Below are 22,742 nucleotides of genomic sequence, written 5' to 3' on the forward strand. Positions count from 1 at the left end.
ATTATTACTTATTCTTAGAAGTTATATGAATCCCAAAGTAACTGTAATTTCTTATATTTGTTTATATATGCTATATAACATATATAGCTACTTTCAAATGGAATTTAAAGTGGATTGTAACCAGAAAAGCAAATTTTGAAAAGGAAAAGATAACATATTGTATACTTTGGAATTAGAGAAGATTCTAGAAAAGTTCTAATAGTAACTTAAATGGCCTTGTGAAAAGTTAATCTTTCAGAATAATTCCATTTCTTTCTATGTGATTCAATGATCAAGAAAGCATTGTGAGCTGTGCTTGAGTTTTGTTTGGTGGTTCTGTCCTTTCACAGACTGATAATTTTTTATCACTGTTCTGAAGCTCTCCTGACTATACACATGTCCCTCACTTCCATACAGAGAAAATGCAGGTACCATGGAGAAGGGCAGCTCTTATGGACCAAAGTGATAGGACTGGTGCTTCTTGGAGTCCCTGAACCATACCAGCACAACTAATTAAACACGTAGGAAATGGGAGGATGCAAATTTCCCAGATGCAAAGATTTCTGTCTGCTTTGATCACTGATGAGTGCCAAGCACCTAGAATATCATCTGGGACTCAATAGCTATTTTTGAATTATGAATGAATAAATGAATGAAGAGAGTAGATTAGAATGAAGGGGAAAAAGAGACAAAGAAAGTGAGGAGAGTGCAAGCAAAAAGAATGGCTGCATGCAAGAAAAAGAATGTAAATCTTGGCAGTTGGTAAACTCTCTTTCCTTCTGTTTCCTGAAGAATGTATATTACTGACACAAGGGGAAAGATTGAGGTGAAAGACTAAGGGCATTTTTTAAATTAGGAATTATACACTTCGGCTCTAACTCAATTTTATAGCTAAAGTAGTCAACTTGAGTATCTATTTGCCTTATTTTGCACAAATATAAATGATTTGCTATGAATTGCTGACCATCAGAAAAAGGGAGATAAAAACAACTATTAGGAAGGAATAAGGAATCCCTGTGTGTCACTCTGGTGATTGATTTTGAAGCGCACACACACTGATTTGGTTATATTAGTCATCAATAGCGTGACCAGTAGGAATGTTGCTCAATTTGTAAATATTTGCCTAAGTGCTCTTAGTTGTCTTGCTTCTATGTCCAAAGCTTGTTTCATCCTACGGCATGACTCTTCTCCCCGAGGACTCTTTCTTGAACCAGGATGTCTAGTTCTTGAACTTTATCCAGGAGTCCATCTAACTGTCCACCAAGCCCAACAGACCAAGGAGAACATCAAATGTACATGCCTAGGCCAGTGGGAAATTCATGGGCCACTATGTTTCGAGAGAAGTCTTTGCCATGTTCAGCCTTGAGTGGCTACTTGACTAAAATCCCACACACAGCAGTGAATTGCTTTTTACAGTTGTGATAATCAGAAAAGTTTTCATATGTTACCAAGTTAAAGAGAAGAGAGCTTATGGAAAGCAAGTCAGGTAACATGATCAGGAGGTAGCCTTTGGACTGTCAGGGAGGTGCTGTGGGCTCTGGACACAGCTCTGATCTGGATGCCACGTGACTTCAACAAAGGCTCTTAACTCTTTCCTGGAAATAAGTGTTTATTGGAAAAGAGGAAGAGCACTGAATCTTATCTACAGAACAATGGACATCTCATTTCTTGCCTAGTTTCTTCAATGATCAAGATCAGTTCTCCCATTTGTTAAATGGCCTTGGACCTTCCTTCCGAGGTGATAGAAGTAATTAGTGATTCATCATTACCTCTATTCTCATTAGACTGTTTTGAATGAAGATGAAGAACATGAAAAGACTAATAAGTTATTTACTCAATCACAGAAACCACATTTAATTTGAAACAGATACTGAGTTCATGTTTTAATTTGATGTCCACAATGACTTGCTCATAGCCCACAGGTGACTTGATGAAAAGAGCCATGCTTGCTGACAACTGCTTTGCTTAGAAATATGCCCTATGCTCCCATTTCAAATGTTGCATCAGTGAAAAAGAAAGAAAACATTTCATTGAAAATTCCCTTGTGTTTTCTGCTCCATCAATACTATGATTAATTTTCTTCACAAAGAACGGGGTGTCACCAAAACTTCAAAAATATTTGAGTGTTTTCCAGAATACAAAGACTATTTTTTGAGGCATTTTATCTTGAATAACCCAAGATAACTTTCAAGTGCATTTTTATGTAGTTTTGGGAGTATCTTCCTCTGCTTTTCATTACATTTAAAACTTTTTGCCAAACATTTGAAAATGTAAGAGAAAAATCTAGCTACTTCAAAAATCAATTAATGTTTGGCAATATTAGTCAAGCAGGCAGGAATTGCAGTAAGTTAGGTAATATAGTTAATAGTGTTAGTGTTGTATTAACTGATTGTAAACAAGGACTATATCCAACACAAAAATTCTAGGAGGGAAGTATAATGTGACTAATCTATTTGTATGTTATACACTGTTTAGAATTTTCAGTTGATCATATTCTTCTTTTCCTCATTCCCTTCTCACTGTCTGGAGGTGACTGATCATATTGTCTACCATCTGTTTTCAAAATCTTGACACTGTAAATTACAATATTGTGTGTGTGTGCATTTTTGTTTGTTTGATTGATTTTAAATACTTTAATAATTGATGGCATTCTGGTAGTAGTGAAAAATAACAGTTCTGTAACTAGTCCTGTCCTATTGACAGAGAGTTTTGGATAATCCATAATACTTAAATTTAAATATTTAAATGCTTCTCCCTCAATTTATACTATAATAATTAAATAAAAGTTGGATTCAACTTCATATTTGCTTGGTGAATTCACATAGATAGAATTACAAAGCAGTTTTAAAAAATATATATTTTATTGATTTTTTTTTTTTTTTACAGAGAGGAAGGGAGAGGGAGAGAAAGAAACATTGATTAGCTCTCTCCTGCACACCTCCACTGGAGATGTGCCCACAACCAAGGTACATGCCTTTGATTGGAATCGAACCTGGGACTGTTCAGTCCACAGGCTAATGCTCTATTCACTTAACCAAACCCGTTAGACCAAAGCAGTTTTTAATATGTTCATATTGTGGTCAATGATTTGATTTATTTAATTTTGACTAAAGTGACTTGGAAGTTATAAAAGTGGAAAGAAAAAAGTCACATTTTATATACAAACTAGAGGCTAGGCAGACGAAATTCGTGCGTGGGGTTGGGGGATGTCCCTCAACCCAGCCTGCACCCTCTCCAATCTGGGATGCCACTGGGATCAAGTCTAAATGGGCAGTCAGACATCCCTCTCACAATCCAGGACAGCTAGCTCCCAACTTCTTGCCAGCCTGCCTTCCTGATTGACCCTAACCGCTTCTGCCTGCCAGCTTGATCACCCTTTAACTATTCCCATGCCAGCCTGATTGCCCCCAAATTCCCTCCTCTGCTGGCCTGGCCACCCCTAACTTCCCTCCCTTGCAGCGTTGATCGCCTCCAACTGCCCTCCCTTGCAGGCCTGGTGCCTCCCAACTGCCCTCCCCTGCTGGCCATCTTGTGGTGGCCATCTTGTGTCCACATGAGGGCAGGATATTTGACCACATGGGGGCAGCTATTGTGTCTTGGAGTGATGGTCAATCTGCATATTACTCTTTTATTAGATAGGATAAAGGCCTGGTGCATGGATGGGGTCCAGCTGGTTTGCCTGAAGGGTGTCCCAGATCAGGATGGGGTTTCCTTGGGTGTGAGGTGGCCTGGGCGAGGGGCCTGTGGTGGTTTGCAGAAGGGCCACTCCCCCTGGCGACCCAAGCAGAGACCCTGTTATCTGGGGTTTATTTATCTTCTACAATTGAAACTTTGTAGCCTGGAGCGGTGCCAAGCCCCCTGCTCACTCTGTAGCTGCTGCCACTTCTGTTTGGTTTTATGTATCTTCTATAATTGAAACTTTGTATCCTTGAGTGGAGGCCTAGGCTGGACAGGGTGTGTGGAAAGCGTGTGGAAAGCTTAGCTTCCTTTATTGCCAGGGAACCCCAAGCCTCTCAATTGTTCTCTGTGGCTGCAGCAATCTTGGTTGGAATTAATTTGCATACTCACTCTGATTAGCTGGTGAGCATGGCTGGTGGGCGTGACTTGATGGAGTGATGGTTAATTTGCATATTACTCTTTTCTTAGGTAGGATTATTATTATATTTTTATGAAATTACATAAGTGCATTTGTGTGTTAAACTCTAAATTTCTCCTGCTGTTAAGCAGGAAAATCTGGGGAAATGAGTAGGGAGAATAATTCCATCTTTTAATCCATACATTCCTACAATTCTTAAAGTTTATATATTATAATTATCACTTTTGCCATTATAACTGCATATATGGAAGAAATGAGCAGTCCATGTTCAATGTAAACCACTAGAAAGTGTGAATAAAAATGAAAATCACTATTATTTCCCTTTTTTATTCTGAAATATCCACTTTAAACACTCTAATATATTCCCTCCCAATGTTTTGTCTAGGCTGCCTGTTTGTGTGTATTTGTGTGCATGGGTATACAGTGAGAACATAATGTGCATGCAATATTGTACATCTTTTTGAAATTTGACATAATATTGTAATTATATCCTCAATACTTTAAATATTCAGAAAAAACATATTTAATAATGTACTATTTCATCCAATTGATATGCTTTTATTTATGCAGTGATTTCATTATACTTTGATATTTAAGGTGTTTTGCTTTGTTTCTTCGCTATCATAACTATTTAGGATAAATTTCTAGTAGAATACTGGAACAAATAATTTTATTTTTAAGACTTTTGTTTTATATTGCCAAATCGCCTCCCAGAAAAGTTGTACCAATTACACTTTCTTGAGCATTACATGAGAAAGCCCATTTCAACATATCCCTTACAATATCTTAAACATTTCTAAAGAGTCTATGGAAATAATGGTTGCAACTGGAAAACAGAAGAGAGAATAGCTTCTTTTCATATGAGATATCTGTGGCTTTAGTTTTTTTGCATCAACATCAATTCCAACCTCACAGATCCTTGTGACTCCCACCTTAAAATATCAAGTCCCATGTTTCTTACAATCAGCATTATCTTGATATCTCTTAAGATTATCTTGATATATCTTAAGTCAGAGGAAACAAAACCCTCCAGTGTTCTTTGGAACATTTTTCTTGCCTGTCACTGGTGGTTTTACTTGGTATGAAGTGGTAAAGTTAATATTGCTGCTTGCATTTTCTTTTCCATGAATAATAAAATATACTAAAAAGTTTGTCAAATAGAGATCATCTCAACTCAATTAAATACTTATGAAAGAAGAAAAGTAACAGTTACCATGATATAAAACCAATGGGATAAGACATGATCCATGTGGAAACACTGGGCACAACAAGCTAGCTTTTTGATTGCTTTGGAGTTACCTTCATGAGGACATTGAAGGTAACTTCTCAATATGGTAAGACCAGGGAGCCATCTTCTATAAAGAAATTAAGGAACTCTTTGAGGTCAACCTGCATTGTTTAGAGAGCCTAAAGGAGTCTTGTGTTCTATAAAAGTCCTAGTTTAGCTCTCTAAAGACTTGGAATTAATAAATCATTGGAATTCTCATCTTTTAAATGTAGATATAAAAATACCATGAGCATCTGCCTGTTCATGTCTATAGACATGTTATGATTACCATCTAGTTACAAGCAAGCAGGGCTTTTTCATCAAGAGGTTGACCACATCTTTATCCTTCTTTCTACTTTCAATCCTATTTCACAGCTAAACTCCAGGAACTTATGTTTTGTTGTGAGTTTCTCTCTTTGTTCTGCTTTTGGAATGTAGGCTTTTACATATACAAGAACTGACATGACAATTTATATCTGCATCATTTAAAAAAATCTTTTAATTTTGCATGTGAATTTGTGGTGAGTGTTGTGGGTGGGGGCTTGTATTTACAAAAATATGAAGGATGTGTTGCTAATGCAAAGTGCCTAGATTACTTTGATCTTCATTTAAAACAAGATTCTTCATTATAATTATTTTGCATGAACAGAAAATATTGTTTATCCTTTGCCAGTTTATAATGTGTTGCAGGCAAATACAAGAATCTATTTTTTTTTTAACAAAGCTCTCTATATTAAATTTGTTCCCCTTTGCTTATTGAAAATTTATGTAAGAATATTTACTTCCTCATTAGAAAAACACTTTGGTTAATAATTTTATAGGCACTACTATATTGGGGACTAAAAGAGGTAGCAAATCCTATCTAATAAAAGGGTAATATGCAAATTGATCATCACTCCAACACACAAGGTGGTCATCCCGATGTGGTCAAAGATGGCTGCAAGATGGGTGGACACAAGACAGCCACTATAAGATGACCAGCAGGGAAGGGAAGTTGTGGGCAATCAGGCCAGCAGGGAAGGGCAATTAGGAGTGACAAGGCTGGCAGAGGAGGGCAGTTAGGGATGACCAGGCCAGCAGGGAGGGCAGTTAGGGGCAATCAGGCTGGTAGGGGAAGCAGTTAGGCATCAATCAGGCTGTCAAGGGAGTGGTTAGGGAGTGATCAGGCTGGCAGGCAGAAGTAGATAGGGGCAATAAGACAGGCAGGCAGGTGAGCAGTTGAGAGCCAGCAGTCCTGGATTGTGAGAGGGATATCTGCCTGTTTAGGCCCCACTGGGGATCGGGCCTAAATCGGCAGTCAGGGATCCCCCTTGAGGGGTCCTAGATTGGAGAGAGTGAAGGCTGGGCTGAGGGACACCTCCTTCCTGTACACTAATTTTGTGCACCTGGCCCCTAGTAGAGTTTTATAAAAGGCTTTGTCTCTAAGTGGTTCTTTATGAATATGTTTCTTTGTAAACAGGAAGTAGATGCCACAGTACCTGCTCCAACTTAGTATGGATGGATGGTGGTGTTCCAGCACACCTTATCTGTTTCCCCAAGGTTATTCAAAGATCAGCTGAACATCTTTATTTGATACAGGCTGGCTGAAGGGCCATGCATGCATCGGTCTTCATTGTTGGTTTCTTGCAGAAAAGAGATGCTTATGCTGGAGCACAGCTGCACACACTGAAGACCTGCTTCATTAAAGGGACTTTGTTATGTTATTGTCCTCTCTTGCTTATAAGGTAATCCTGAGAGTGGACTTGAATGAAGTTTGGGCTCAAATTTCTGGCAGCTTTAGCTTGGGTGCCAGCTGTTATAAAGGGACGCCTGGGAAATGGCAGCTGCACACTGTCTAGAGAACTTGGAGCCCTCAGAGCAGTGTAAGGCTGAATTTGAGCATCGCTTCTCTCTTGCTAGATGAGGATCTAGAGAACTGGGTTTTGTCAATTGACTGAGAGATACCACTGGGGTCATCCCTCAGAGAATCCTGCATATCTGCATGCCCATCTCTGAATTGAAATATTGTTGCTAGTAACTATGTTCTTTTTAAAAAATATATATATTTTATTGATTTTTTACAGAGAAGAAAGGAGAGGGATAGAGAGCTAGAAATATCAATGAGAGAGAAACATCAATCAGCTGCCTCCTGCACATCCCCCACTGGGGATGTGCCCAAAACCAAAGTACATGCCCTTGACCAGAATCGAACCCAGGATCTTTCAGTCTGCAGGCCGAAGCTCTGTCCACTGAGCCAAACTGGTTTTGGTAGTAATTATATTCTTGATGAACCACTGAGTTGATAAAGGACCATATAACAGATAAATGTTCTTTTAAAACTTAGACTCAGCTATGACTGAAGTAGACATCTGTGTCATGGCATGTTGGTCAATATTTAACAACTGGCTGGGGTGAGAAGTGGAGTTGTGACTTGTAGTTTTCCAGTTTCCTTGGTATAAATACTCTGATCACCACCAATTTCAAGCTGCTAAATAAGATCACTAAATGCAGAATTGAGAATATATGCTTACAATTAGCCCCTGCAAGCTAGTACTAGCCACTACCCTTCTGATGCACTGTGTTAGCTGAGCCATCTTTCAGTGTCAGATAGCATCAGCAACAGCTATTTATATTTTTATTCATTATACTACAAGCCAGGGAAATGTGTTTCCATTTGAATTTTGATGACTTTTTTTTTTTTTTTTTTTTTTTTTTTTTTTTTGCGTTCAGCTGGCTGGGGGACAATATTTTATAGTTTAGCCTTTTTAAGATCCCACTTCCATAAACATTAGAGAGTAATAAAATTATTTCACTGGGAAGAAACAATTTTGTTCTGCCAACTCTGGCAAATATCTTTAGATGTGTTGGAATGGATTCATCCTATTGCAGCTGCACTAAGATCTTTATTTAAAAAGAAATGCTTAACCGAAACCGGTTTGGCTCAATGGATAGAGCGTCGGCCTGCAGACTGAAAGGTACCGGGTTCGATTCCGGTCAAGGGCACGTACCTTGGTTGCTGGCACATCCCCAGTGGGGGGTGTGCAAGAGGCAGCTGGTCGATGTATCTCTCTCATCGACGTTTCTAACTCTTTATCCCTCTCAATTCCTCTCTGTGTAAAAATCAATAAAATATATTAAAAAAATAAAATAAAAAGAAATGCTTAAGCTGAAACCTTTGACTCATTTAACTATAGCATGTCTTTGAGTATTTTCCAGGATACTTCTCTTATTTTTACACTTAAAATGAGGTGAATTACACCTTAGGACAGTGTTTCCCAAAGTCTGGTACGCATACCCCCAGGGGTACAGGAAGAGTTTGGTGAGCGTACGCATTGCACCAGAGTTTGGTGGGGATATGCACTGCACCGTGCTTAGCTGCGCCTAATTCTACATTCTCATGAGTACGAGGGGTACTCAGCGTTACGAAAATTATAGAAGGGGTACACATATGTCAAAAATTTGGGAAACACTGCCTTAGGATATAGTGTATACACTTGAGAGAGTGACTATTAATCCAATGTTGACACTACAGGTGGCTTTTCCGAGGTCTCTATACACATCTCCCCAAACCCTAACATTCCCAAAGAGAAAGATTACACAATTTATCTTGTCAGTTGGATTTGACACTTATGGTTCTACAGGGCAAGAGACCTTTGGGGAGAGAACTGAGCCAGGGAAGCTCTATCTGCAGCCTCATAACCCCAGCTCTAGACCTCAGGAACCAGCTGACCCCGGGGAAGGAGAGTTTGGCATTTTCTTTTCGTCTGTGCTCCAGGGTCAGCTCTCACATTGGCCAATCTATTAGGGCTGTCTCTCTACTTGGCTGGCCTTGTCCCAATTTTTTTCTTATTCAGGGAATTTCCCTTTTTCTCTCTATGTCCTATTAGGGAAACCTTCTTTTATCCTTTCTCACCTTACTGACTTTTTTTTTTTTTTTTTTAACAGCTTAACCAACCTCCCTTATATTTTTTCACTGAAATATACTCTTTCTGGATGGTTATTTATATGTACACAGTGCTGATAAATGTATTTGTTTTTTTATATCTATATGTTGTAAATATTCAGCCCTTAACTAAGATTTTTGAGGGGCATCAGTGGGTCTGATTCCTTACACTGTGGCCTACAAGGGCATCCCTGGGTTGTAAGGAATCAGCTGATACCCAATAGAGAAAGTGGGTCAGGGAAAATGACACACTATCTACTCCAGCAAGCATCCAAATTATATTATGATCTCTGTATAGAGGAGAATTCTCTTGCAGTGTTGAGTGCAGAGTGAGCTCTAATGGTTTGGAAAGGCAGGGAAGACCAAAGGAATGAATTGTTGGTTTTTCTGTGTTCTACCAACTGCCAATATTTTCAGCTTAGTTTTGGGGCTGATTTTTTTTTTTTCATCTAATGACTTCCAGAACTGACCCTTGCCCTCTCAGCTGTGCTGAGCTGAGATTACTCACTGTATTGACTTTATTTGTAGCATGTCAAGATCTTGTGCTTCAGTCTCAAGGTCCCCCGAGTCCGCCGAGCTGGCTGCAGAGCTATAGAAGTGAATGAAAGATGAAATTGTAAGAAAACAAGTCTTTAGACATCTCTCTTGCCCACCCTGAGAAGTACTTACTTCACCTCTAGGCAGTGATCACATGTGGGAAAGAGAAAAGAGGCTGCAGTAACAACTCACAAATCTCTCCTAGTGCTGACAGGGTCTTGCTGGTTCTGTTCTGAACACTGGTTCCTTGAAGAAGTGGGCTGATCACTTTCCCTGCTGATAGAGTTTCTACTTCAGTGTAGGGGAAATCTATGGTGCCATAATGGCCTTGAAAAATCAAACACTGTGTCCAAGCTAAGGGACGATTGAGTGGGCTATGGGAATGAGGTGTCCATGCACTTAACCTGAGAGAAGGTCAGTCAGTTGTGGTTTTGTTGAACACTTTGGCTTATGTCTCCCAAAGGAGTAAGGGAAACCCATCCCAGTGATCTTGGCCCTCAAGCACTGTTCATTACTTTCCATTTATTAAATAGTTGAAGGCCACACATCTAAGTTCCTGGCCTCACTGAACTTGAATAGCCCAACTATGGTGAAACCAACATTCAAGTGAGTCTGGGTTCCTTGTCTCTCAAAATCAAAGAATGAGTTCCATGGACAAAGAAATAAGAGAAATCAAAATTTCTACTACAGAAAAGCTCCCTGCTGCGGGGAGGGGAAACGAATGAGTTGCCAGGGCAGTTCCTTTGTCTAGGGGTTAATATATGCCCTGCTAACTTCCCACTGGTTGGTTCTAAAAAGTTAGCCCAATTTAAGCTTCTGTTTTCCTGTCCTGTGTGTTCACCCATGGATCAGAGCCCTTTGTTCTTATGATTTTACATGGTTCAGGGTGTGGCGGAGGACTGGTTCCTGTCCACATTGGCAATATTCAGGGGCACCTCCCCTTTACATTCCTCTCCTATAGCCCCGTCCCTACCTGCCTAGCCATGGGACCTCATTTTAATCAATGTGGAACAGTGTGCACCTCAAGAAGCATTTTGAAGTTGAAATGGCAAGGAAAGCAAGCAGAATTCAGACATATTGATGATTCTCGTCTGTGGACAATTCTGGACAAGATATGCATTCTGCAGCAGCTATCCTTTGCCTTTCATCTGAGTCTCCCCAGAAGCTTCATTTTCTTATCTCATTTAGAGAGAATTTATATGTGAGAATTCTCAAAATATAATATGCATTGAGATGCAGATCACTTTTCTAAGTCAAGTTTACTTACAAAAGGCTTCAGGAACATTTTGAAGTTAAATGTTAATTATTCACTTGTCTTACTATAAGAATGGAAGGCTACCTTACTAATGCAAGAGCTGCCACTTCTTTGAAAGACCACCAGCAACAAGTGTTACCCTAGACTCCAAAAAGGCAGGAGTTTTATTTTCAAAGATCTGAACCCTTTGAAAATAAAGAAGCACATAAGTAAGTAAAATATTTCCAAGGATCACTAATCTATCTCAGGAAAAGAATGTGGAAGTCTGAATAATTTCCCTCTAAATTATACACATTCTAGCTAGACATTTTAGACCAGAGTTATTCATAGAAATGTGTGACTTTGTCAGTGTGGATATTTACTTGTGTGAGTCTCAGGGCACATGGTGGAACTAAGCAGTATGATCTAAAACCATCTCCAGAAAGTCCCAGAGAAAAGTAAGACAAGGAAAGGGTGGCTGGGGTCAGCAAAGGACGACGGTGGGTGGTGCCTCTAGAAGTTGACTTTGTCAAGAAGGGAATGGTCAAAAAGTCCCAGGTAGGGTCTTTTCTCCCAAAGGATTAGTGGCTGTCAGAAAGCAGTATCGGCCTGCTGTAAAGTTCAGGAGGGGCATAACTTGAAGCTCTGCAGGGCTGGACTCTGCTGGGTGGGTCTGGGGTCTGTGCCCTCCAGGAAAAGGTTCGGATGGGAAATAGCTCGCAGAGTGCCTGAAGCTCTGATAACTCCTTATAGAGGAGATTTACTAAACAGGATGCATGGACACACCAGTCCCAAGGTCAAGCCACAGAAGAAATTCTTGCTTATTCCTTGTTTGGTAGCAATAGAATTCACCAGAAGCTAAAAAACCAAGTTCCAACTTCTGCCTCCAGAGACTAAGTCTGGACATTTCTTGCCAGGAATTGTAGGCGAGAGCTGCAAATTCTTCTGTCTTGTAGCTATTATTTTTCTGACCAAGCCTGCTGAGCAAGCCACACCCCTGTAAGTGGCATAAAGAATAATTTATATTGTCACTGGATGTTTTTCTTTTTCCTCTAATTTTAGGGATTTAAAAATTAAATATTTATTACTAAGCTTTTATATTTTTGTTTCCATATATGATCTGAATTTCTTAATTTTGTAGGCATGGGTACTAGGAGGTTTTAATAATGTCACATCCAAATATAATAATATGTTGCTAAACTTCAAGTTAATTCCCTTTTGAAAAGGTGGTCATGACCAAAACAACTACAGAGAATATGTGGCTCTGTGTATCCGGTGCCAAGAGGAGCAAAAGTAGTTGGGAGTAGCTACTGGCAACCCTGTCCATTTGCAAGCAAACTGCTCATCTCATGCTTCTCTCCACTTTCTGTGTTCATGGCACAAGGAGCTTAGAGCTTATCAATCCCATAATATTTCTGGATGTTATGAATAATTTTAAATTGTACATATTCCATCAAGTGGCCATAGTAATTATATTTGTAAAGTTGCCTCTGATCTCTTTGGATTGTCCACATACAGTGTAAAGAAATATATTTCCTTTAGTGGGAACTGAGTTAATATTATGAACTTACAGAGTAGGAAAACATGTAACCATGGGTATACTTGTGGGTCAGAAATGAATATTGTTATAACCAATATTCGCAAAATGATTTGCAATTTGTAAAGCACCTGTGTATCCTTGCTTACATTATACTTACAGGTTTCCCACAGATCACTCATTTTCATTTAATGCAGCGTTCTTAAGGGAGCTGGAGAAAGCTTGTTGCCATAAGTGATAACCTAATCACCCTCCTGGTTTCCTATTGCTCCATTTCAATAATGCCCATGTCCAGAAAAGAGCTAAGCTTTTATATATCGGTCAGGAAACACTAGGTTAGCTGCAATGTAACAACCCCCCAAAATTTCTGATTATTAATAACAAAGACTTTTTCCTTGCACATGCTCTAAGACCATCACAGGACTAACACTCAGAGTATACGCTATGGGGCTCCACAGTATTGAGCATTATTAGTCATTGTGGCAGTGCGCATCATGGTGAGAATTCACACATTGGCTCTTCCAGGTTCCACCTGGATGTGACACATGTCACTTCCACTCATTTTGTGCCTCTGCCTGTCCTGGTGCCAGTAGGTATCAGTGCCAAAAACAAGTCACTTAGCAGCACCCAATTTCAAGGAGTTGGGAACTCTAATTCTACCATGTGCCAGGAAGAAATAGAACTGGAAATATCATTGAAAAATACTAGTAATTGCCAGGGTTTTGTTGACAGTGGGCCTGGACCTTGGCAAAATTGTGAAGGGAGAACATTTCCTCTGGGTGCTCCTGACTCTCAGTGTCCTTTTCCTTCCCTGTTCCACCTCCTTATCTTTGCCCCTTCAGTGTCTCAGGGCCCTTTTCTTCCACCATCAGAACTGGTAACTATTTGATATTTTTGCTAGTTTGTATAATTTAAAAGTCAATGTTATATCTTCAAGGTTATTTCCATTTTTCAGCTTTATCTCTGGTAATGGAATTAAAGCCTTCCCCCCAGTAATGGATGAAGAGAGATTCTTTCCTGTGGAACAGAGTTAGGGACTGAGGGGCAGAGGCAAGTGGGAGATCTTCCAAATTCACACCCTGTAGATGGGAGCATGCATGTATGCTGGCTCTGTTTGGGAGATATAACCAGTTGAGATGAAACTTTCTCAAAGAGCTTACGTTATAGTAATGAAAGAAACAAAAATAAACCCATATAAGTCAAAATGATCCCCCCACTAGCTGTTCCCCTCAGCCCCAGAAAACACATAAATACGTCATCTTTTTGACAGTATAATGGTCCTCCAAAGATATCCTCATGCCAATCCCCAGAATCTGTGAATATGTTTTCTTATATTACAAATGGACTTTGCACATGCAGTTAAGTTAGGGATCTTGAGATGAGAACATTATCCTGGATTATTTGGATGGGCCTAAAGAAATCACAAAGGTCTGTATAAGAGGGGGACAGGGGGGCCAGAGACAGAGAAGCAGATGTGGCCATCCATAAGGAATCTCATGAGCAATCTTGAGAAAATAGAAAAGGCAGGAAACAAATCCTCTTCTAGAGCTTCCAGAATGAACATGTCTGCCAACACGTTGATACCAGTTCTGTAAGACTTTTCTGACTCTGAACTCTAGAACTGTAAGATAATAAATTTGTCTTATAGTAAGCCACCGAGTTTCTGGTAATTTGTTATAACAGAAATAGAAAACTAATGAATGAAGATTTTGTAAAAAATGGTTAGTGGTCGGGGCATGGCTTCAGTGTCAGACAGCTGAGTTGAATCCTTGTTGTGAGTATTGGAAGTCAATATACACAACTTCTCTACTCCTTACATTCCTCATGGTAAAAGCAGGGCAAAGTTTACATCTACTTATATAAGTTGTTGTGAGATTAAATCAAATGCTATTTGTTTGGCCCACAAGTATGGTCTCAATGTAGTTAAATAAAACACAGACTCATAAGCATGACAGCCCAGGGCTGTGGCAATACATACTATGTTAATAATAATGCTCAATATCCTCATAAAAATGTCTTTCTTCCAGCCCTGGCTGGGTGGCTTGGATGGTTGGAGAATTATCCCACACACCAAAAAGGTTGTGGGTTTGATTCCCTGTCAGGGCACATAACTAGATTGCAGGTTCAATCCAAATGTGTATATATATATATATATATATATATATATATATATATATCAACTGATCAGTGTTTCTCTACCCCCAATCTTCCCTCCTCCTTCCCCCTTAATCTCTCTAAAATCAATTTTAAAAACAAAAAAATAATATCTTCAGGTGAAGATTTAAAAAATTATATTTTTCAGAGTATTTTTAATTATATGAATTTCATGTAATTCTTTTTTTTCCCCTTCTTACTCCTCACCCAAGGATATATTTTTTATTGATTCTAAAGAGAAAGGAAGAGAGTGGGAGAAAAAGAGAGAAAACATTGATTGGTTGCCTCCTGTATATTCCCTCAAACTTAGGTATATGCCCTGACTGGGAATCAAACCCACAGACCTTCAGTGCACAGAATGATGCTCTGACCAACTGAGAGCCACACTGGCCAGGGCTCATGTAATTTTTAGTGAAGCTTCATGAAGTAAGTTAGAGCTAGCAGAAATTCCAAATGGAAAACAGCCTAGAATGATTTGAGACAAGTTTGATGGGCATGGCTTTGTAGAGGTCAGGTGATGTGTAAATGGCTTTGTAGGGATCAGGTGATAGTTGAGACAATATTTGAAAAAGATGTGATTTTCAGTTCAAATATATCTACTGAATACCAAGTGTGTGTATTATACACCTACTCTGTAGCCCACACTGTGTCAGGCCCTGAAATGAAGGTTTCACATGCTATCAAAGAGAAGCACAGTGTATTAGGGAAGATAAAGGCATTTACTAGGCTGACAATGTCCTCTCATCACCCTTAATTTTATTTAGAAATACATTTTTATTGATTTCAGAGAGAGAAAGGAAGAGGAAGAGATAGAAACATCAGCGATGACAGAGAATCATTGATTGGCTACCTCCTGCATGCCCCCTACTGGGGATTGAGCTTGCAATCTGGGCATGTGCCCTGACTGACCTCCTGGTTCATGGGACAGAGCTCAGTTACTGACCCACACCAGTTGGGTGCCATCTCCCTTTAATAAGAATCACTTCAAGCAGCCAATGCCTTAAGGATTTAAAATATTGTCTCCCAAAGGAAGATTATTTTGTAATTTTGGCAAAAATGTTTTTTTCATTATGTTTACAAAAATTTAAATATATTATGGCTATGGAAAGTTCAAATGAAATGAGGAGGCACTTATTTTGACTGCATGTTTATAGTCATGGTTAATTGCATACACTTTGGTATGATATAGACCAGGGTTCAATGCCCTGATACTTTATTATGAACTTTGTGATCCCAGCAAAGTAGCTTAACTTCAGTTCCCTCCTGTAAAATAGGACCAAAATAGTCCTTACCCTTTTAGTTTGTTTTGACAATTATACTAAGCACTCAAATGTTATGTATTATAATAATTATTCTAACCCAGAGATTTAAGGGAATGTATTAGTTTATTCAAATAGCAAATATTCAGATGATTTTTCTTAGAGCAGTTTATTAGAGAATTTTATGTTCCTTTGCCTTGTTTCTGAAAACATCCCCAAATGGCATTTCCTGTCTCAATATTTCTCTAATATCTCTGTTTGTTTCTTTCTAATTTGGGGGAAAAAATGGAGAAAACAAAAAACCTATCTATCCCTTCAGTTTCATGAGTAAAGTAAGGAAACAGCAAGAAAGACACAGGGTCTTACCTTGTTGTTATGCTTTGCTTTGATTTCCCTCTTTTAGAAATAACTTCAAAATCTCTTGTTTAAAACAACCCACTACCCTTTTTAATTCTAATTTTTTTTTCAGTCTCCAGATTAGAAGTATTTTATATCTATCACATGGTGGGGACTGTGCAACTTCCCACTCCTGTATCCCAGACACTTGCTAAACATTGAATTGCAGCTCATGGGTGTCCTTCAAATTTGAGGACACCCATGAGCTTGGATTTCTGTCTCTCCACTTTTGCTGCTTTTTATGTAAACATTTCCAGACTGCCTCACACAGATTCCTGTATGGTTTTCCCTACAAACTTGTTTTGAGCCCGAATACTTTCCATTTAGTACTGTTCCATGTTTCCTACCCCTTTGCCAATTTAGACCTAATGCCCTAGTGATTTTTCCATTCCGTGAGCTGGGTGACAGTTGAGAGGAGGTGAGTAACGGATGGGCTGCTCACTTCAAACCATACTCTTGCAGCATTGAGAGTGATGATCCTTGGAAAAAACAAACCAGAAAACAATGAGTCTTCTGTCTTGTGGGGTCCATCTCTTTTCTCTGGATCTACTCCTGGGCAATGGAAATATTCTCAGAAGGTTGAGTTCACTAATAGCCATTTCTCTATATGTTGGTTTCCTCCATCTGTTTCTAATATAATTTATCTCAGAAACAAGATATTGCTCACAGCTCTTCCAGGGTCTGTATGAATAGTAGTATATATGTATGTATATATTATATATATATGATGTATATATGTATGTATGTATATGTGTATGTGCATGAGTTTCTGTGTCTGTGTAGTTTTAAGAAGGTAAAAATAAGAACCAGAGCCCTAATGCAAACTGGGTAAGATACAGTCTCTGTGCAGCCTTGGGTATAGGTGAAGATGTGGACCCAGCTCTGAGGCTTGGATCTGGAGAGGAGCAGAAGCACAGACATATGGTAGCTCAGATGTTCAGGGCACAGAGAACCTGCTAGTCACCTTTTACTAACTTTTAAAAATATCTGGGAGTATTTCAGAGATGTTTGAAGTACTCTCAAAATGTTAGATTTCAGAATCACGGAAATACTGTGTTTTTGTTTGTTTGTTTTTCTATGACTATTATTTCTTCATTTTGCCCTTTAGATAGGAGGGCCTGGAAAGAAAAACCATATATATGTTGTGAATTTCTTGGTGTCAAGTATAGCATCTTAGAGTTTTTAATTGGCCTGGAATTGATTTACATCAATATGCATTATGTGAATATAGGGAACAAGCCTTAGAAGTCAAGACAGCATGATGACTCCATCAAAAATCTCATTTTCAGAAAGTTCATTGAAGCATATGCTAAATCAGTGGTCTGCAAACTCATTAGTCAACTGAGCCAAATATCAACAGTACAATGATTGAAATTTCTTTTGAGAGCCAAATTTTTAAAACTTAAACTTCTTCTAACGCCACTTCTTCAAAATAGACTTGCCCAGGCTGTGGTATTTTGGGGGGGAAAGCCACACTCAAGGGGCCAAAGAGCCACACGTGGCTCATGAGCTGCAGTTTGCCAACCATGGTGCTAAGAGAAATAAGCTAGTCTGAGAAAGATAAGTACCACATGATCACACTCATTTGTAGAATATAATGAACAACATAAACCGAAGAACAAAAATAGATCCAGAGACACAGAAGCATTGAAAAGACCATCAGATCTCAGAGGGAAGGTAGGGAAGAATGGGAGGGAGGGTAAGAGATCAACCAAAGGACTGTTATGTATGCATATAACCATAACCAGTGGACACAGGCAAGAGGGGAGTGAGGGCCCCTGCTTGGGGGCGGGAGCAGGTGAGGAGAAGTAAATGGGGGGGGGGGGCGGGAAGAGACATATATAATACTTTCAACAATAAAGAATTAAAATACACATTTCAAAAACTTCTACTAGCTATAAGAAAATACCCTCATGCACAATGTTGGCAAGCACAATCATTAAGTAAAATTTCTCTTTTAATACAAGAAATTTCTGTTCTTGGAACAATCTCAAATTGCTTTTCACAGATAAACTACTACAGAGTGAGTTTTCTCCTTTTCTGTAGAACTTTGGGTTCTGAGGTAGCCAACTAGCCTGATCCAGGCCCCAATCTGCCCTCCCTTCCCGCCCCTCAGCTGGCCCCACTCCTGATCAGCCTTCAACACCTTGATTGGGGGTGGGGCTGGCTGGCCAACCACCTGTGGGCCATCCCCTGTGCCAGCCCAGCATTATAGACCCCCATTAGGGTAGGCTGGCCACACCCCACCCATGCACAAATTTGTGCACTAGGCCTCTAGTGTGTGTGTGTGTATAAAGTATTCTTTCATATTTCTGACCTTAACTGAGAAGAATGGAGGAAAATATTTTATTATAAGACAAGTGATAGAATGTTATGATGACCTATGGATTCTCAGGTCTGGCCAACTCTCAGATTCTTATAGTTCATTATGCAAAAGGTTAGAGAATTCAAGTCTTTTCCCATAGAAAAGCATTCATTGCAAAGTTCTGTCATTAAAGAAATTTATTTTATTTTTTATTTTATTTTTTTAAAAATATATTTTATTGACTTTACACAGAGAGGAATTGAGAGGAACAGAGAGTTAGAAATGTCGATGAGAGAGAAACATTGACCAGCTGCCTCTTGCACACCCCCAACAGGGGATGTGCCCGCAACCAAGGTACATGCCCTTGACAGGAATCGAACCTGGGACCTTTCAGTCTGCAGGCCAATGCTCTATCCACTAAGCCAAACCAGTCCCGGCTCATTAAAGAAATTTAAATAGTACTTTATACTTTTACATGTCTAATCTCAATTTGTATGGTTATAATCTTGGTGATCTGTTTTGGCTTCCATAAATCATTGGCAGGGGTTCACTGGTTTTCTATAGGCAGACATTTCAGATTTGGATAATGTTTTCTAGGTTCTATTAAATTTACTTAATTGTTTTAAGTACACAATTATGAATGTTGTACTTACTGTACTCATTTTTATCACTATGCACAAGGTACTTAATTATTCTATAAATTAATGCACAAGGGCTATCTCTTTAGCTATTCTATAGTCAAATATAGTGACATTATCATGTTTTCTATTCCTCCTGGGTCAGCAAGCACCCTGTACTTATGAGGGTCAATGAATTAAATAGATTGTATATGTCCTTGGCTAGGTATGCAGTGGTCCTTGTTGCTACAGACAAAAAATATAGAGTAGATCCAGAATCAAATTCCTCCAGTGCTTTATGACATTTTCCACTGGAGCTGGTAAACTCCAAGATTGAGATCTGAAAAAGAACGAGCTCCCCCAACATACTCATTTGTTACAATTTTTGCTAAAGTGAAAAAATGAAAGTTTCAACTAGAGTTTTCCTGACATGATCATTCTGAAAATCAGTCTACTCAATTATCTTTCAATTCTCAATTTCACTTATTTGAATTTGATTTAAATTTAATCTCCACTGCATCCTGGAAAGACTATGAGACTGAAAGGACAAGGACATTAGAACCATCTGGTCTAGAACCATCCAGTCTAGGCCATCATTTTTCTCATTAAAGAGGTCCATGAGGATATATTGAAGTCCACTGGGGTAAAACATTGCCAGAAAGAATAATAAAATTATTTTCTAACTCATTCCTGTAATATTATTGCATGCATTTTCCTAAGAAAAATTCATATTCATAAATGCAAGAGATAGAAGTGTGTAATGGGATTTTAAATCTATTAATTTAAAGATACCTTTGGGTATTCAAAAATTTTAATCTGAAGCTCAGCCAAAATTCTTTTCTTTTTTACACAAAGGAAATATTTGGAAGCAAATATTTTTTTTCTGGGACAAAACTTGGCTATAAAAAGACAAAATGTTATCAATTTCTTCTCAGTAATTGCCTTATAAATGGAAAATCTAATCAAATCACTTTTTTTGTGAATTAATCTTCACTGACTCTCTGTTGCCTGCAAGATAAAATTGAAACTCCTTAGTACGACATTTGTAATCCTTTATGATATACGCCAGGCTCTGTACTAGGATTAGTATGGCTACTATCTCATGTCATTTCTCAGCTGATCTTTACAAAATAACATCACTATCTCCATCTTAGAGTTGAAAAAACAGAGACTCAGTGAGATTGCCCAAAGCCACTTTATACTTCCAGTAACATAGTTAGGGTGTGCGAAAGCAAACATTGTCCAACCACACTTTGCTAGCCTTCGAACTTTCCTGCAGAAGTTACATTCGAAATGCCTGAAAAAATAAACAAAGATAAATATTAATAGATAGATAAAGCTATTTGTCCAGTCAAGTGGAAATATGAAGGAAGAAATAGTTTAAAATATAATGGTAAAGATGGTGAAAATGGGCTAACTCAATGATCTTTGTTGTCTTATTCCCATGCCCCAGAGCATGGGAATCTCTAGAGAAAAATTTAAATCCTTTGAGGAAATTTCATGATACTTTTAGTTCATAGCATGTGTTGTAATTAATGATCATTCCCTTTAACGTAGCAGATAGCACTAAAAAATTCCCAGACGCTATGTAGCCGTGCCCTAAAGAAATGCACTGTGAACTCCAGGTAAAAGCAGAAGTTTAGGACTTTGTCATTCAGTATGGCAGCCACTTGGCGACATATATTATTCAGGATTTGAAAGTTAGCTAGTCTAAATTGAGATATGCTGTAAAGGTAAGAAACATACCGAATTTCAAAGAAAAAAGTTAAATAACTCGTTAACAATTTTACATCAATTACATATAGAAATGGTAATATTTTGCATGCAATGGGCTAAATGGAATATATTCTATTATTACCTGTTTCGTTTTAAAATGTTACTACTAAAATTTAAACTCTAGTCTAGTTTCATCCAGCCCTAGCGAACTTCTCTTTTATACCAGTGGCTATTGGTAGCAAGAAAATTAGTGGCCACAATAGCTTAAGACTAAATGCCAGCCAAAGGAACCAAAATTTAACTATGATCTGATGAGTTTACATGTATGTGTGTGTGTGTGTGTGTGTGTGTGTGTGTGTGTGTATTTGTGAGAGAGGGGCAGAGAGACACAGAGAAATATATTGAGTGAGAGAATATGTACCAAGAAACATAACTCAAAAATTATTATGAGATTTTTGAATAGAAGTTTGGATGAAGAAATGCATAAGGCTCCCAGAGGATGCCTGGGAACAAAACACTTGTGTATGTGATACAGAAGGAGGGAGAGATAAAGAGAAGCCAGCAGGATGCATCATTGAATTAATGTGACAGAAGGGAGAAAGAGGAATGTAGTAGGGAAGGGAAAAATAAAATTAAAACATATGGATTTGTGTAGATAGATAGATATACATTCATATCTCAAAACATATGTATCCTATATAATAAAGAGGTACTATGCAAATTGCCCATCACACCCTCGCACAAGATGGCCATCCCCATGTGGTCACAAGATGGTGACCCCCATGTGGTCACAAGATGGCCACCACAAGATGACCGGCAGGGGAGGGGAGTTGTGGGTGATCAAGCCAGCAGGGGAGGGCAGTTAGAGGCAACCAGGCCTACAGGGGAGGGCAGTTGGGGGCAACCAGCCCTGAAGGAGAGGGCAGATGGGAGGGACCAGGCATACAGGGGAGGGCAGTTGGAGGAGACCAGGTCTATAGGGAGGGAAGTTGTGGGGGAACAGGCCTGCAGGGGAAGGCAGGGGCAACCAGGCCTGCAGGGGAAAGCAGTTGGGAGGGGGCAGCCCTGCAGGGGAGGGCAGTTGGGGTGATCGAGCCGGCAGGGAAGCAGTTAGGCATTGATCAGGCAGACATGGGAGTGTTTAGGGGGTGATCAGGCTGGCAGGCAGAAAATGTTTTGGGGCAATCAGCAGGCAGGCAAGCGGTTGGGAATCAGCAGTCCTGGATTGTGAAAGGGATGTCCGACTACAGGTTTAGGCCCAATCCCACAAGGACGTCATCCAAAGGGTCCCCAATTGGAGAGGGTGCAGACACCCCCAGTGCACAAATTTCATGCCCCAGGCCTCTAGTATAATATATATATATATATATTTATATATCCCCATAAGAAATATAATTTTATGAAATTGTATCATAAAAATAAATTGCTTATTCCAAAGATTAATAACCAGGTAAATTCAGAAAGAGAATTCAATGCTCTATATGTAACCCCCCTTTCCCCAGGGGATAAATATAACTCTGGATAAGCAATCTATATAGAGTGAAGGCTGGCATCATTAGGAGATGAAGGTATGATTCATGATTAATGATGGCCAGTGTCCATCTAAGGAAGCCCTGCAACTGCCCTTAACCACATCCTTTAAGCCTTGGTGTTCCTGCCTTATATGGACCACCAACAGAAAAGGAAGATTATCTTTTTAGAGTCCCTACACAAATAATATAAG

The 22,742-nt window shown here is 39.1% G+C and overlaps 1 pseudogene across 1 annotated transcript in view; it reads right to left on the reverse strand.

Moving 5' to 3' along the window:
• Window positions 1-22,742, reverse strand: part of LOC311619154 (D-3-phosphoglycerate dehydrogenase-like) — a 58,281-nt pseudogene that overhangs the window by 13,796 nt on the left and 21,743 nt on the right. Inside the window, exon 2 of the transcript in view lies at window positions 9,773-9,853. The product of the transcript in view is annotated as a D-3-phosphoglycerate dehydrogenase-like (transcript). The remainder of the gene's footprint in view (window positions 1-9,772; window positions 9,854-22,742) is intronic.

The sequence above is a fragment of the Pipistrellus hanaki genome (genome assembly GCF_964339955.1).
Source record: "Pipistrellus hanaki genome assembly, chromosome: 1".
Lineage (NCBI taxonomy): Eukaryota > Metazoa > Chordata > Mammalia > Chiroptera > Vespertilionidae > Pipistrellus > Pipistrellus hanaki.